The following is an 18,218-nucleotide window of genomic DNA, read 5'->3' as shown; positions in this document are numbered from 1 at the left end:
GATGACCCACAAAATGGCACTCTCCCAGAGAATAAGGAGTGACAATCTACATCAGGAACAAGGATGGAAGGAGACAAGCAGCACCTCCTATTCGCCAAGAGGTCACTGTAGAGATGTCATTAGGGGGGTTGCTGAGATGTCAGATGCAGCTGTTGCAGCCACTACCTCCACAACAGCAGATGATGCATTCCCTGGGGACCAGATCTGCTGCCCCTGTGGACTCCGCTGCCTGAGGCAGTTGCTTCACCTCGCCTCTTGGGTGGGCCGGCCCTGTATGGCTTCACAAAAGTGTGCACATTCGTGAAAGCAATATGCAAAAACACAATATACTGCAGGAAGCAGCTGGCAAAATTGTGTACAAAATTGTGTGTATTAGATGAATTGCGCTTGAAAAGCCAAACACATTTTTACATTGTACCTGAAGAAGTGTGCATGCACACGAAAGCTTATACCAAGAACAAACTTACCGTAGTTGGTCTCTAAGGTGCTACTGGACAATTTTTTTATTTTTATATATATTTCGACATTTTTACATACATTTAAATGATGATGATGTCATGGGCTGCAGAAATGACATGAACTGAATTTAAGATTGGAAAAATGAGAAGCTTAAATTGACAAGATTCTTCCATCTCTCTTTACCTATTCTTAAGCAAGAGCCTATGCTTCTTAGTGGGTTTGACCATCTGTCACTCTGAGGCTATGCATAGTGAAGAAAGTTCGATGTCAGCAGCTTTAATGAGATTCAAGGGGTAAAGATGCATAAAAATAGAATGAGTTCAAGTTATACAGGTGCATACCTTTAGTAAAAGTAGGGAAGGCATCCAGCTTTGTCCTAACCTAGCCCTCCTCAACCTTAGCTCTCCACCACTTTTGACCAATGGCTATGCTGGCGGGCTGCCTAATGCAACCCATCTTACCTAAATCCAGGTTTCTGAACTTTCTGCTCAGCTTTTCCCAGGTTCAGAAAGCCAGGAGGGCAGTGATGTCTCACCTTGACAGTTGATCCAAAACGTTCTGAGGCTAATGAGACTGGGGTTGTTCCATACCGCTGTTTGAACCTAGTCAATTCCCCTCCCTCAGTTCTTCCCGCTGTCAGTTCTCTTAATTGTCCTTATTCCCTCTCCCTCTCTCTCTGCCTTTAATTTTAGCATTACATATCATCTGGGCTGCATCCATTCTGCAATTATACTGTATCAGTTTCTGTTTTAATAAGTGTGCCAGAGTAACTCATGCAGCTGTGCTAAAAGCACACTACAGGACTGGGGGGAGAAAGAACATTTCCTTGCCTTTGGTCAACTTTAAGTATTACATGGAATTAGTAATGGGATACAGAACCTGTCACCACTTACATGTCACTTGTTCTTATATGGTCTAGGGCAGAAGTGGCCAACATTTTATTAATAAATGTCTCGTGATCTACATGAAGGCTCTGTGTTTTGCTCTTGCAAACCAGGTGTCCACCATGCCTCAACATACTGGGAAGCCACTGGGGCCCAGTGGTGAGGTGTATGTAGCACTAGGAATTCATTAAGCAGCATTGTACGAACAATCTTCATTGAACTTATTAACTTTCCATGGTCCATTGGTGTTAAACCGATGGGCTGTACCAAAATACCGGATAGGAATCTACAGAAGAATTTCCCCCCCTACTTAAGTTACCGGTAATCCATGAAACAAAATTGGCATTGGCTAGTCAATTTCCTAGCAATCTCAGAACTGAATGTATTTTTGTTCCAACAGATATTCCCAGCTGGATGAATGGATCTTTACCATGAGTGTCTGCTTCTTTAGGGTTTCAGTGTTATTTTAAAACCTATAATCATAGAATCGGAAAGGACCACAAGGGTAATCTACTCCCAAACACGGCAATATGGGAATCTTTTTGTCCAACATGGATCTCAAACCCACAACCCTGACATTAAGAGCCTCATGCTCTCCCACCTGAGCTATCTTACTCCATCCACTGATGTTTGGGTGTTTTTAATCATCTTACATGAAAATCACCTTGAGACACTTGTATAGAATGGGATTATAAATCAATTATAATGATAAAAGTGAGCATGAAGAAGAATCAGTGTATAAAAAGAACAATGGCTATCTTCCTACTACAGCTAGCAATTTTAGTTCACAATCAGGCATCTATGGGAAGAGGGGTACAAAAAAATCCCAAACTGCTCTGGGCCATATCAATCCATATTATTTAGAAGTCAGATAAGAGCAAATTTGAACAATCTTTAACTAGGTTATTTTAAATCAGTGAAAAAAGTGAGACCCTTTGAAAGAGGGAAACCGCTAGAAACATCCCTTTAAAAGGGTAAAAGCAAAATCCCCTCCCCCACTCCACCAGAAGTCACCCCCAGCTGAAAATGTAGCTTCAGACTAGTTTTAGCATGTTTTAAAACTTTGGTTACTTTAAGAGGCAGTGTGGTATGGATATGTCAACTGCCTTCATTTCTTTTTTACTTAGAATTCCAAAAATAAAAATCCAATATAAATATTATTACATAATCAAAAGAATCCAGACATAACAAAGCCCACAATAGTAACTGTAATTACTACTACCTGAGGAAAGAAAAATCTCTATGCAGAGCTGAAAACCACAGTCATTTAAGTCAAGACGTACTTGAGAAACAGCGTAATCCTTCATCGACACTGAAATAAGTACTATTAAATTCACTGGGGCTTGCTCCCAGGTAAGCAAGGTTAGGATTGCAGCCTAAATTATCTAGATAGTTTGATGTCTTAGTGCCCTTTAATTTGTTGGAAGTCACTCAGAGTGGCTGGGGTAACCCAGTTAGATGGGTGGCATATAAATAATAAAGTGTTGTTGTTGTTGTCATTGTCATCTATAAAGCAGAGTTGCAGGTACTGTTTACAGTGATTCGGGTCCTACCTGCCAGGTTACTACCAGAAAGTAGTACTACAGGGAACCAGGCAGAGGGCCTTCTCGGTAGTGGCGCCCTCCTTGTGGAATGCCCTCCCACCAGATGTCAAAGAGAACAACAACTACCAGACTTTTAGAAGACATCTGAAGGCAGCCCTGTTCAGGGATGCTTTTAATGTTTGATGTATCATAGTATTTTAATATTCTGTTGGAAGCCGCCCAGAGTGGCTGGGGAGGCCCAGCCAGATGGGCGGGGTATAAATAATAAATTATTATTATTATTATTATTACTAGGAGTTCACTGTTTACCTCCATTACTTGTGTTGTGGGATCCCAACAAGGGTCCATTCTGCCTTCTATGCTATTTTAACACCTGAACAAAACCATCTAGAGCTGTCATTCAGGAATTTGGAGCACAGTGTCAACAGCATGCTAATGACACGCAGCTCTGTCTCTCCATTCCATCAGAATCAGGAGATGCCATCAAGGTGCTGAGCAGGTGTTTGAAGGCACTGGTAGACTGGATTGTGGGGGAGACTAATAAACTGAGGCTGAATCCTGATAATACAGAAGCACTGTGGAGAAAGGGTGGTTCCCATGCCCAGGAATTAGTTATATGTCCTGTTCTGGGAGGGTTTGCACGTCTCCTGAAGGATCAAGTTCATAATTTGAGAGTACTCCAAGATTTGGACAATTCACGTGCAGAAACTCTCCCAGGTCACTTGCTTGAAGTTTACCTTTCTCTTTTGCTTACAAAGCCATTTTTAGTGGAGTATATGTTTTCTCTCTTTTGCAACCACATCTGAAGTGCAACCCAAATTAATCTCCTCCCACAATATAGAGAATACCTTATCCATATGTGTTCCAATGCTTTCTGGAACCTCAACAACTGGACTAGGAAATGGTTGCTGAAATGGGCAAGTGGCTTTATTGTCACTTTTTGTGATCCCTGAACTTTCAGTCAACACAAGAATCACGTCGGTGCATGGGATATATCTGTCTGTTGGCATTGGTACATAGATGTTTGGTGTCTGAGCAGGCTCTGTTGTGTGGCAAGTATTCCATGGTTGAGGAGAGTCTACAGGGAGCAAACTGTACATTATTTGACCTTTCCATGGCCAGTCCAGATGATCACATTAGAACTCAATAAATGCATAGTTCTTGATTCATTTGCCAACAGAATCTGAGGGTCTTTTCTGAAGGTGGCACATCTGTTGAGGGCATATCTTATTTCCCAGAAGGCAACCTGCAGTACTTTGCAACTGAGAGGATATGTAAAGGTAAAGGTAAAGGTAAAGGTACCCCTGCCCGTACGGGCCAGTCTTGACAGACTCTGGGGTTGTGCGCCCATCTCACTTAAGAGGCCAGGGGCCAGCGCTGTCCGGAGACACTTCCGGGTCACGTGGCCAGTGTGACATCGCTGCTCTGGCCAGAGCCAGAGCCAGAGCCGCACACGGAAACGCCGTTTACCTTCCCGCTGGTAAGCGGTCCCTATTTATCTACTTGCACCCGGAGGTGCTTTCGAACTGCTAGGTTGGCAGGCGCTGGGACCGAGCAGCGGGAGCGCACCCCGCCGCAGGGATTCGAACCGCCGACCTTTCGATCGGCAAGCCCTAGGCGCTGAGGCTTTAACCCACAGCGCCACCTGCGTCCCGAGAGGATATGTACCCATCCCCAATCCAGCGAGAATGAAATATGGTTGCATGACTTTTTTTGAGCAGAGCCTACGGAGTCACTTATGTGAGTCCTATTCTTTCAAGGCTGAACATCCATCCTCTGTACTACTCATGTGCAGGAGAAGCCAATTGTCTTCTCCATTATATAGTCTGTTTTTCTATGCAAATCCACTCAAATGTCAAAATACGGTCTCTCTTCCTGGCCACAGCTCAAGGCATTCAGCCCTTCTGGCTCACACTAGCTCTCTGGAAATTCTCCCTTGCTTGAACATCTGGCTTAATTATAAACTGTTCTTTCCCATTAAAGGTCTCCCCACTCTTGGCTGGCTAATTAGCTTCAGCTGCTTTTATTAATATTTTGTGGAATTCCATCTTATGTGTTCTCCTTCCTTCAAGTACTTAATGCTGGTCACACAACACTGTTCAATTAAACTGCACAGTAGCGAAAGCAAAGTTACAATCTCAGCAGGGTCCCATTCCTAAATGTTCTCTTTGTGAACCCACCACCCTTTTATGACCTATTTTGGGGCAAAAGCCTTGCCTTACTCAGAAGGAAATAACCAAATAAGAAGAGAGAAGCGTGGTTTTTTCTGTATACAGTATATAAAAATTCATTGAGCATCATTTCCTTGCAGCAATGTCACATTAAGCAAAGTAGATCAAATTAGCCTTCTAGCATTTTCTACAGAGCCAATCTGGTGGGCCAAAAAAGTAGGCTAGAAAAAGGCAGCTCAGATTTGAGGTGGGGGGATCCATTAATATATTTATGAACATTTAGAGCACAACCCATTGGCACATGAAGGGTTCACAGGGAGAGATCAGCAGAAGGGCCAATGGAGCTTCACTGTAACAGAAAGGCACATGTCATTCAGCCATTATTCGCCTGTCCAGGACTGGGCCTACATATCACTCAAAGGCTGGCCAAATTGGAGGAGAGATGGAAGAAAGCTCTATTGTTGCCTCTGCTCTGTTCCCTTGCACTCATTTCCAATTTGTTTTCCATTTTAACATTCCATTTCCATAGTACAGTATCTCTTTGTGTAACAGCAATTTGCTGCAGAGCCAAACCATTTCCCCTAAAATAAAGCTACATGTATACAATAAAGTTTATTTCCAATGTAAGAGAGCCCACATATTTTACAACTAAAGTGAGTTCATTTGGAGAACCATAGATATCTGAAATGGTTTTAGAGGCTGCTAATTCAGGATTTACTATCCTGAGTCAACGTTTTTCATTTTATGAGCTTGTATTCTTACAAAACTATTTTCTCTGTTTCAAGCTGTCATCGGTGATGTGTGGTAAGGTGGAGAAGGGTGGTCAAAAGTATACCAGAATACAGCTAAATAATAAATAAATAAATAAATAAATAAATAAATAAATAAATAAATATAAAGACTGGAGGAAATACATAAGCATCATTGCTACTTCCCACGGGGCCTGCAGTGAGAGAGCCCTAGGTTCTCTCTAACCACACCACCACACTGACCCTTAATAAGAGACAAGGACCATAGTGGGCTCTGTTTGTCAGGAAAGAAAATAAGGACCCTACCAGGTAGAAGTAGAGTAGAAGTAGAGTTGCCCACTGTTGCTGAACTGAATCCATAGGTTTTCAAGATGGAAAGAAAAGAGATTCATACAGTTATCATCTCCTGGTTATATAAGTTGTGGAATAAGAAAGTATTTTCAGTGTACCTTACTTCTGAACCCAACGATAAAGAAACCCTAGTACGAAGCCTGCTTTCTCCTTGAACACTTTTAAATTTTTACTTTCCCCTTTGTGTTAAAAGCAGGGAGAAGATAATTCCCTCCACACCACCTTTGAGCTTGGTATACCACAGCAGTGGATGGGCACTGCATCTCCTATCTGTTGTTGTCAGAACAAACTCCCACGAAGGATGTGTTCCAGAGCTAAAATACTGTCACAAGATCAGAAGCTAGAATGACATCTAGTGGTGTTGTCAAGCATTTGCATATTGTTTTGGTTTAAATAAGGCAACTCTCTTTGAACCATGACTCTTTTCAGATATTACGAGACTCTTGTGAAAATGGGATCACATCATAGCATCAGGTTTCTATCCTGAATTTTATGCTTCGGGTTACGATAATAAGTGAAGAGACCTCCTCATGAAGAGATGTGGGATCTCTTCACCCAGTGGCAGAGAGCAGGTGGGGGCGGGGCTGGTGCGCATCTTGGGGGCGTGGTGTGCCACCCATAGGGGCATGGCGCCCAGCGCGGGCGGTGGAGCAGCGGCAATGGCACCCTGCTGGGATCGCGCTGCCCCTGCATACCTCTTCCTCCGCCAGTGTCTTCACCCATTATAAAGAATGCACACAGGGCAGGGCAGGGTCTTGCCACCCTGTGGAACGCCCTCCCTTCAGATGTGAAGGAAATAAGCAGCTATCCTATCTTTAAAAGACATCTGAAGGCAGCCCTGTTTAGGGAAGTTTTTAATATTTAACGCTGTATTGTTTTTAACACTTGATTGGGAGCCGCTCAGAGTGACTGGGGAAACTCAGCCAGATGGGCGGGGTATAAATAATAAATTATTATTATTATTATTATTATTATTATTATTATTATTATTATTATTATTATTATTATTATTATTCTGTTCAATCACCCCACACATTCACAGAAGTCGTATAACATCCCCCAAAAAGTTTATGTGATAATTTCCCAGAGAACCTAAACAGGGTTGTGTTGTTCTTCACACATCTCATATTTAAATGTAACAGAGTGACTCTTGGGAGGGGGGGGGGGAGGGAGAGAATCATTTTTTTTCCTTACAGAGAAAACCATATTTAGAGCATCTACACAACAAAAGGGCTTCAACTGTTAGACACAGAACATGTCCTAACAGCAAAGCAGAATGTTGAATCATATTTGTTACTTATTTTATTACACTGATATCCCACTTTTTTCCTCCAAGGAGCTCAAAGTGGCATACACAGATTTCCCCTCACCATTTGAACCTCCCACAACAGCCCTGTGAGGTAGGTTAACCTGAGAGCCAGTGACTGGCTCAAGGTGACCCAGTGAGCTGCATGGCTGAGTGGGAATTTGAATCCCGGTTCTGCAAGTCATGGTCTAACCACACGGGCTCTCAAGTCATATACTACCCAAATGGCCACTCTGGTGGCAACAAAGCAACGTTTGCATCACATGCACAGGATTGCTTTGGAAGTCCCTCCTATTTGCGTGGCGAGGCCTCACAACCACCCTATTCCCCAAGGTGAAAATAACTAGACAACACACAGTTTATTGGGTTTGGGGGATCAAATAAGGACACAACTTTATTGGTAACTGATGTGAAAGGTGGCGTGGCAAGAAAGAGGTCAAAAGGCCCCGATGGCCTGGTGTTTATCCTTCCCCTGGGCATGGTGCCAAGCACCACTACTGTTCAGCTGGCACCACACCCCGGTGACGCCCCCTACATACCTGCCGCCATTGGCCAATTTAGTGGCAGGAGTACGATATGGCAGGCCATAGGCCGGTTCATAGGGGAGACATGGTGCCGGCCTGCCAAGCCGCCCACCCGGAAAGGGCAAACGGACTTTTCAGACTGACATTGCCGAGGTTTTTTCTGAATGGTGCTGCAGAAAGCAATCTTTCAAAGGCTTCTGTTGCAATCTGGAGGATTTAAATTTATTTTTGGAACATTTTGCTCTGCTTTTCTTACAAAGATTCAAAGGAAGAGATGCACGGATGAAGGAATGAGGCTATGCTGCAGTCCTTTGAGAAATGGGGACTGGCTAAATGCTCAACAGTTTCCATTAGTTTGAATTTAAAGTAAATTGAGGGGACAAAACCTACCCCTCACCCCAAATGGGGCAGAGGATGCATTTAATCACCATCCCAGCAGCCCACCTCCTTATTTTCTCCTACATAAATGAATGCCTTCCTTTTTGTGTCAGAACTGCACTAAAGCTAATACATGTCTACTCTCCACCATTGACTCCCATACCTTCCAATACTTATCTGATGAAAATAGGGAAATAATAATAATAATAATAATAATAATATACCCTGCCCAGCTGATTGGGTTTCCCCAGCCACTCTGGGTGGCTTCCAACACATATAAAACCATAATAAAACCTCTGTATACAGGAGTGCCTTCAGATGTCTTCTAAAGGTTGTACAGTTATTTATCTCCTTGGCTTGGGGAATCACATAACTCCATACCCTCCAACATTTCTCTGATGAAAATAGGGACATCCCCAGAGAAGAGCCCACAAGTGATCAGTGTCCTCTGTTTGTGTAGCCACTATGCAGAGTGTACCAGATTATATACCTCATACCTCAGCCATCTTCATGACAGATCTTATGAGAGTTTCTTTTCTGTTTGACTCCATGCTTTTCAAGCCATGTAGTTTTAAGGAACCATCAAAACCAGTGGTGCACTTATGTAATGTTGGACTCTTGGTCTAATTGGTGAGGCACTTTGCTTACTTCAAAATGTGATAAGCCAAGCCTGCTGCATTTGGGGGCCCTGTTACTCATTCTGCTGTGTGGAGCCCTGATCCCTTGTCCTGATAGGATCAAAACTCTCTGTTGTCTCTTCTGATGGAAATGATAGACAGAATCAATGCCCAGGAGACCACCATACTGAGGGAAATGCCAAGCTGTTGTTGTTAGTACGTAGTAGTGGCGGTATTTGATTTATTACCTGCCCCTCACCAGTAGGTCCAGGTTACAACAGTTTAAAATTCAGCATTAAAAACATATTACAGCCATGGGTATAGGGCTGGTTCACACACACCTCAGTTGCCAAAGTCTGGGATAAAGAGGCGCATCTTCAGAATTTGTCAAAAACTGTATCGTGTAGGTGCCAATGCACCTCTCTGGGGAGGTCAATTCCATATCTTATGAGCCACTGCAGAGAATTCCCTCTCCTGAGCTGCCAGAATTTCTAAGGGTGATGGAATGACCAAGAGGGCCTCCTCTGCTGATCTTAGCATCCAAGAAGGTATCTGAAGAAGGAGGTGGTCTCTCATATTTGGGGGGCTCAAATCATTTAGTGCTTTAAACACTACAGTGAGCCCAGCAACAAACTGGCAACCAATACAGATGTTTGAGAACAGGAGTTGTATGTTCTAAAGGCAACCCCAGCCCATGATCTAGTTAAAGCTTCTGAGCCATCTTCAAGGACAACTTCCATATAGCACATTGCAGCAATCCAATCTGGAAGTTGCTAGAGCATGGAGTAACGTGGCCAAGTCATCTCTGTCCAAAGGGGGCCAGCTGCAGCTGGAAATAGGAATCCCAAGCCACCAAAGCCACAGGTGACCATGTTGGGTCCAGGAGTACTTCCAAGCTATGAACCTGCTCCTTGCTGGGTAGTACAAACTGGTCCAGAACAGAATGTATTCCCACCTCCTACACTTGAGAACTTGGAGCCCATAACACCTGTTTTTTTCAGATTCTGTTTCAATTTGTTGGCCCACATCCACCCATCACTGCCTCCAAGCACCTGTCTCGCATTTGAGCCACCTCTGATTCAGATGGAACAGAGAGATAGTTGTCACTTGTTGTGTCATTAGTGTGCAATATGAAAACCAGAAAAAAAACCTCTTGCTTGCATACCCATCCTAATGATTTTAGGCTGCAAAACCTATGCAGATTTATCTGGAAGTCAGCGATGTTTCTCCCTGAGTAGACATGAGTAGACATCTTTGGATTTTGCTGTACTGGGCTGCTTCTCTGTTCTTTGTGATGTAAAAGTTCCACTTCTGATTAAGACATTCAGCTTACAGTTCTACAAATGGTGAGTTTAAGTCTAGGAAACTTGTGGGAGGGACATCATTCCATAAGTACCAAAAAGTGGGGTACAATTAAGCACCCTGGAAAGAATTTCTGGCCTCTGCTTAAAACAGATAATTTTTGCAAGCGTTGTTATGATTTAGCTGTTCTTGGAAACCTTGGAATGAAAAATGTTTTTCAGGGCTTGCGGAAGGCTTTCTGGATGGCAAAAAGAAAACACCACTCTAATTGCCCTTCTTTGTTGCATTTAATTAAGGATTCCAAAGCAGTTGAACTTTGTGTCTTTTCATAGTTAGGAACCTACATGGAAAAGAAATCTTTCTGTGCAGCCACCAATCACTGCTTTGTTAGGTAACTAGGCACTAAGTGTGCTATATCTGAACACTTAGCACTCCCCAGAAAAGATGTTTGCTCAAAAGAAACTGAAGGCTAAACAACAGCCTCCATTGGCCCCGCTAAGTTCTGGCAGTTAGGAGCTCACTTTTAATCCCCGGGAAATTGTGTGATTCCTTTCTGCATTGCTATATCTGTTATTCTGTGTTATGTAATGCTTATTCCAGATGGTAATGGTGGTGTCACTTCCATTTTCTTAGGCCACATTCAACCCTATTTCAGATTCTTCTTTTTAGTTTGGCAAAGTATCTGTGTGCAACTCCATTGGGCTGTGTGCGTGTCTTAAAATAAAAAAAGGAAAGCAAGGAGAGTTTTCTATAGCAGCTTTTCCAAGGTGTTAGGATATTTAGTTTAAAAGTATTGCTTTAACAGTCTAATTACTACTCCTGAGTCTCCATGTTGGTTCCAATTTCTGAATCAAATGAGATTTATTTATTTATATTTTTGGAAGAAGCGTGGCTATTTTGGGAGGTTTTTTTGGTGGAAAAGTCTAAGGGCCACATCCACACTTGGCCTGCCCTCTGGCAGCCATATACCAGCCGCGGGTGTGGCCAAAAGTAGCATGGCTGCCCATCCTCTCACAAACACATTATTGTGTGTGCGCACACAAAGAAAGATTTTTCCACCAGTACAGACACAGCCCTGCTGTGTTCAGATCCTCTGTGGAGAGGGGTACCACCCACTCCCTGCTCATCCACTGATTGATCTGATGACTGGGAAGCAGTTGATTTGCATCTCCATCCAGAGACTGGGCCAGGGGAAGTTCAAAGAAGGAATATGTACAAGAACTAATGAATAGCAATCAGGAATTGATCGATTTGGGTTGGACACCAGAAGAATGTGTTTTAAAATACTTATTAAAAATGCACAATTCTGAAATAGACTCTTTATAACAGTTATGATTAAAATCCATACACTTGGAGTGGAGAGAACCTGCAAGGGCCAAGGAAATAAATTCTGAGTGAAGTGGTGATCATGATCAAGGGAATCTCTCCCCCCTTCCCCCTTTTCCTTTCTTGGTCATCACTGTGGATGATGACAGCTAGTTACAACAAACCAGGGAAGGAATGTGGCTATAATAAATAAATAATAATAATAATATATTAGAGTAACAAGAGCATGATCTCATGTAACTGGTATTATGTTGACACAGAACTTGAGTGCATCTGTATGTTGCTACTCTGGCTCAATCGCACAGAAACTTTAGTCAGGCTAATGGTTCAGAAACTCAGCAAAGCCCATAGCTTTTCGTAGATCTGTTGCCAAAAGAGGACTTTTCACACAACAAGGCAGGATTGCCATCTAGTGGCTTGTACTTAGAACATCCATTACTTTGTCCATAAGATCATAGTAGTTACTCTGATGTTGTATGGAGAGGATTAAGGGAAACTGTCCATTTCCTTGGGAAGAACTAACCGTTTTAAATAGTTACAAGCTTTTTAAGGCTTGCAAATAATGTAGTAATATGGGATGTGACAAGTTGCAACATCTCATGGCTTGCCAGCTGATCTCCTCCAGGGTGCTTTGAGAAGGCAAGAGCTTGTCTGATCAAGCAGTATTAAATCAGTGACAGTTCATTGAGCTCCGAACCTATAAACCTCTTGCATAGTGATAGTTATTAATTGGTTGCTTTCCTGTTCAGAATATGCAAGTGGGTGAAGTCTAAGGGGAAAGTAAACCATCAGAACAGAGGCAGTTTATTAAAATGATGGAAGGGCACAAGAACTAGTTTAAGAAGCATTAGATTATAAATGGAACATCAGGATCACTTGGTCTCTAACTCAAAACCTTCTGCAATCTGTGGCTGGTTGCAGCTATCCTGTCTAGTTGAGCCTAAGTGTAAGGTTCCCTCCATATCCATCTCCAAAGGTCCCAGTAGTTGACAAACCCCCCAAAAAATTTAGAAAGATGTAGACAGATTTAATTCAAATTTATTCTCTTCTGTATTCACTGTGTCCTCTTCTGCAATTTCCTGGTCATTTTGTTCTACCCAGACACTGAGGTCCAGCGCCGAGGGCCTTCTGGGGGTTCCCTCACTGCGAGAAGCCAAGTTACAGGGAACCAGGCAGAGGGCCTTCTCGGTAGTGGCACCTGCCCTGTGGAATGCCCTCCCACCAGATGTCAAAGAGAACAACAACTACCAGACTTTTAGAAGACATCTGAAGGCAGCCCTGTTTAGGGAAGCTTTTAATGTTTGATGTATTACTGTATTTTAATATTTTGTTGAAAGCGGCCCAGAGTGGCTGGGGAATAAATAATATATTATTATTATTATTATTATTATTATTATTATTATTACTATTTCTAATTTCAGCTGTGCGGGCAAAAGCCATCATTGAAAACACTTCGTAATAACACAATCCTATGCTCAGAAATAAATCCTGCTGTGATCAAAGAGGCTAAATTACCTCTGCCCTACAGAACAAAGCTTTGAATGTGGTATCCCAACAGATATGATAAAACAAATGTTAGGAAATGTGACCTGATGCCAATGACATTAGGCTTCATTACTGGTGAATACACAAATGAAAACCTATAGAGAGACAGTGTGGTATAACGGTTAGAGTGCTGGACTAGGATTTGGAAGCCCAGGCTTCAAATCCCCACTCATCCATGTTGCTATTTCTGTGCCATATTTCCAATATATTTCTATGTTTCTATATGACCAGTGAGGGTGGGAAGGTGGTTTTTAAAAGTTTACAGGTTCAATTAAGTTTTTTTTTTTTTAATCCTATGTGCTTTGATTTAATGAACCAACCAACAAGCCCAGGGCTCTTCAGAACTCCACAATATTCTAGACCAGTGTTTCTCAACCTTTTTCCAACCATGCCCCCCTGTCCAACCTTGTTTCCTTCCTGTGGAATGGGACACAGGTGGCACTGTGGTCTAAACCACTGAGCCTCTTGGGCTTGCCGATCAGAAAGTCAGTGGTTTGAATCCCCACAACAGGGTGAGCTTCTATTGCTCTGTCCCAGCTTTTGACAACCTAGCAGTTCCAAAGCATGCCGGTGCAAGTAGATAAATAGGTACCACTGTGGCGGGAAGGTAAATGGTGTTTCCGTGCACTCTGGTTTCCGTCATGGTATTCCATTATGCCAGAAGAGGTTTAGTCATGCTGGCCACATGACCCGGAAAGCTGTCTGTGGACAAACGCCGGCTCCCTTGGCCTGAAAGCAAGATGGGCACTGCACCACATAGTCGCTTTTGACTGGACTTAACTATCCAGGGGGTCCTTTACCTTTTTTTTTTACCTTCTTGTGCCCCCCCCCCGTCCTACCAGTAGAAAGGTAGCTATTTGAGGCAGTTATTTAAGACAGCCAGAAATACCACGAGGCTAAAACATCTCTACTAAAAAGCGGCTGCAACATTTTGGACTTTTTAGTTTAGAAAGAAAAAGTATATAAGGAGAGACATTATAAAAGTATATAAAATTATGCATGGCACAGGGAAACTGGATAAAGAGATATTTTTCTCCCTCTTGCACAAAACTAGAACCCAGAGCCATCCAAGGAAGCTGAATGTTGGCAGATTTGGGACAGGCAAAAAGTGGTGCCACAGGATGATGCCGTAAGGGCCACCAACCTGGACGGCTTTAAAATGTGTTAAGACAGATTCATGAAGGATAAGGCTATCCGTGGCTACTAGTCATGACAGATGTACTATCTCTGAAATTAGTATGCCTCTGAACATCAATAACTGGGAACTGCTTTTGCACACATGTCCTCCTTTGGGGATTCCCATAGGGAATTTAAATAATGAGAATCTGGCACTGTGAAAACTGGGATGATCCAGCAAGACCCTTCACATTTTCCAAAAAGTAACTTTAAAATGTAGGATATGGGTAGGGATGGGGTAGGTCTAGATACACAGGTCTTTTAGGATTTCTGAAAGTTCCAAGTGTTTATTTGGATTTTAACATGTTCTGTGGCACAGTGGGTTTGTTTCTCTCACTGTAAACCAGAAGGTTGGTGGTTTGAGTCCACCCAGGGACAGGATTCCTGCATTGTGGGAAGTTGGACTAGGTGATCCTCAGGGTCTTGTCCAACTCTACAGTTCTATGATTATATGCCCCTTTGACATGCTCTTTGGGCAGAATTACATAAAATGCCAAGCACAAATTCATTCTTAATTCAATATCCTCAGTCCAACAGATGGCGCTATCTTCTGCAAGGAGAAGAAATGGAGACTCTTCATGCCAATCATTTCGCTGATATCGGAGACTGTGGAGCGACTTTTAAATAGTGGCACACGGCATCTGCCATGTGTTTGCATGAAGCAATCTCCTGAAAGTGCCTAGCATCATTAAAGTAGTAGCAGTAAAATTCAAAATGCCCATGCACACAAAGTATCAGCATATGAACGTTCCTGCTGCGCTAGGTTTGAGTATCTACAAATACTGACAAAAGAGCAATATGATTAAAGGAACATCTTGTCAAAAGCAGAGATTCGCTCTTCCCTTTTGGATATGCTGCAACCCTAACAGAAAGACCCATACTGCAACCATCGGGCGGTCAACAAAATAGTTGTGTGTATGCAAGTATTACCACTAATGCAATGGGATTTCCCCAACCCTCTGGTGGAGCTTTGGGAATGGTGTGGACAGCACATGGCAGGAAGAGAGGGGGAAATTCCTGCCCAGCCCCTTCTTCCTTTGCATCGGCTCCTCGAAACATTCTGCAGAGCTTCTCTGCCAGTCCCTCACTGCCCCTAGAGGCAGGGGTGTATCAAGGCGGGTGGTGGGGGTGGTCTGACCCAGGTGTCATCCCTGAGGGGGGTGACAAAATCCCCCGTGGGCAGATCACCACGCTGCACCCCTGGGCACCAATTGCCGTGCCAATGTGGATCGCCACGCCCCCCGGGTGCACGGCATGTGTGCCACTCCAGGTGCCCAAGTGGCTAGCTCTGCCGCTGGCTGCAAGCTGGGTGGTCAAATGTGAGTGACACCCCTTATGGGGTGACGCCTGAGGCAGCTGCCTCACCCAGCCTCATGGGCAGGCCGGCTCTGGCAGAGACTACTGGTGAGATCTGAAGTCACAGGTGATTGTGGACAGTTCACGTTGGGTATGCACACCTCCCAAACACTTGTCATGGTTATGTGCGCTCAGTCTAAAATCAACCTAATGATTTGCTAGAAACAATGTGTTGTATTCAATGCAGTCCTAAAGCTCCAGCAGGGAAAGGACTTTTCCTTGTGCTGCAGAATGTTCTCTCCATCTCCAGCCCCATTGCCTCCCCCCAAAAAAAAATCTGTTCTAGACATGGATATTTATGTATAGCTTGTGCAAAATGTTACATATCTACCTGCACTATTTTTTACAACGAACACTAGTGAAATACACCCACCACCACCTTTGAAGCAATTTAGAGAATTCCTGCTGCAAGTGAATTACAGTGGTACCTTGGGTTAAGAACTTAATTCATTCTGGAGGTCTGTTCTTAACCTGAAACTGTTCTTAACCTGAAGCACCACTTTAGCTAATGGGGCCTCCTCCTGCTGCCACGCTGCCGGAGCACAATTTCTGTTCTCCTCCTGAAGCAAAGTTCTTAACCCAAGGTACTATTTCTAAGTGAGCGGAGTCTGTAACCTGAAGCGTCTGTAACCCGAGGTACCACTGTATTTTCCCTTCTTCATGGAGGGGCTTTTCTCCCTCAAGCTTTCTGTTTCAGAGTTGCTCTTAGCAACATTTTTACACAACTCTCGTAGTGCAAGCAATATATTTTTCGACAAAGCAATAATCATAAATAAATAAGAATAAAAATGTGCACCCCACCACCGAGACCATTCCATTGTAACTATCCAGCCTCCCAAATTTTCAACATCTCTTGCAATGGTTTGACCCCTTTCTGTGATAACTGTACAAATTCTACAAAGACCCTTCATATCTCCTCAAAATTATTTCTCCTGCATATTCCCTGTTTTACCTTAATGGTGCATGTTAATTTATCATTAATAGCTATATCCACAAGAAAGATCTTGTGCATTATCGGGAGTTCCATCCGCAAAGAGCACTGATGAAACCAATATACTTTGCAAGGGTTTGCCCTTTCAACAGTTTAAAAGTGGTTTTAAGGAGCTTCTCAGGACTTGCAATGGTGGGGAGAAAGCTTTGCTGCTTCTCCACTGTTCCTGCAGCTTTTGCATGAGGACTATAGCAACTGGGTGAGCCAGCTTTCTCATAGGCAAGTGGGGGAGCGGGAACTTTGTGAAGGAAAAAAAATCCAAACATGTGCACAGAAGCAATTGGGAAATTCTATAGAGACATGACACACTCTGTGGAGTTTCATTAGATATGTGAAACCAGCAGCAAGGAGTTCTGAAGAAATAAATGGATAAATTCAACACATCCCTTTGTGAAACTGCTCATTACCAGCAACCAAAAAACTAGAGAACATCGCTCTCAGGGATGCAACAAAGCAATGTGCCAAATATATATAAGCCATTGCATCAGGCTGCAAGAGAAGATGCAGGGCCACAGCCAGCTCTGCTGAGATCCAAGCTCTTCTCTCCATCAGCTTTCACCCGGCCAACAACCATAACATCTGACTGTAATAGAAAGAGAGATGCAGAACCACTCAATTGCCACAGTTGAGGCACCAGCAGCTTTTTGCTTCCAATTTTCCTGAACTTTTCCACCTCAGAAGTCTGTTATTAAAAGGACTAAGGGCCAGGCCAAAGCATGTTGCTGCCTGAGGCAAAGACCAGATGGCATCCCCTCCATCTTCTTTACAGCAACTGACTAGACTTGAAATTGAGTCTTATTGCAACTGTGGTGAGGGAACAGCGTCCTCCACTGCACCTGAGGGCAGTGGGCAGGCCCAAGAGGTCAGGACTGGCTGCAAGACAGCTCTGTCTAGTCCTGCACCTCAACATCCACCACCTGAGGCAGCTGCCAAACTGCCTAATGGCAGAGCCGGGCCTGGAAGGACTTGCAGCTATGAACTTGTACCTGAGTTTTCTTATTTCGCTCTCCACCCCAGTCTACTACCTTTTGTGTTGTGTCTTGTTAGAATATAAGCCTGAGGGCAAGGACCAACTTGCTAATAATGATCTATAAGCTGTTTGGGGAGCCCTTTATTTTGGCTAAATAATAGGATTTTTTTTAAAAAAAATCTTTTTAAATAAAGAAATAGTGTTCCACCAGGCAGCAATTGGCAATTTTCTCATAGACCTCAAACAAATCCATTTGGGTGGTCATCTGGAAGGTGAGGTTGGCAGAACAAGAACTGATACAGAAACATAACTAATTGTCCCAAAAGCTAAATAAGAACTATGGATGTATTTTTCGTTTCAAAGTCTGATGGAAGCAATGAAGTTACATTACTTTAAGATCTCATTACTTTAAGACTGCAAAAGCCTATGCCCTTTTCTTTCTTTCTTTTTAAGTGAAAACTTTAAGATGCTACAAAGACCAAGTCTTTTCATTTGGGAGATAAGCAAGTCAGCCATCAGTGGTAGTCCGTGGACTGCAGTCAGCAACAGGTATCAGCTGTGCTTGAGGA

The sequence above is a fragment of the Podarcis cretensis genome (genome assembly GCF_951804945.1).
Source record: "Podarcis cretensis genome assembly, chromosome: 2".
In the NCBI taxonomy this organism is placed as follows: Eukaryota; Metazoa; Chordata; class Lepidosauria; order Squamata; family Lacertidae; genus Podarcis; species Podarcis cretensis.
Note: the sequence above shows the minus strand (reverse complement) of the source record.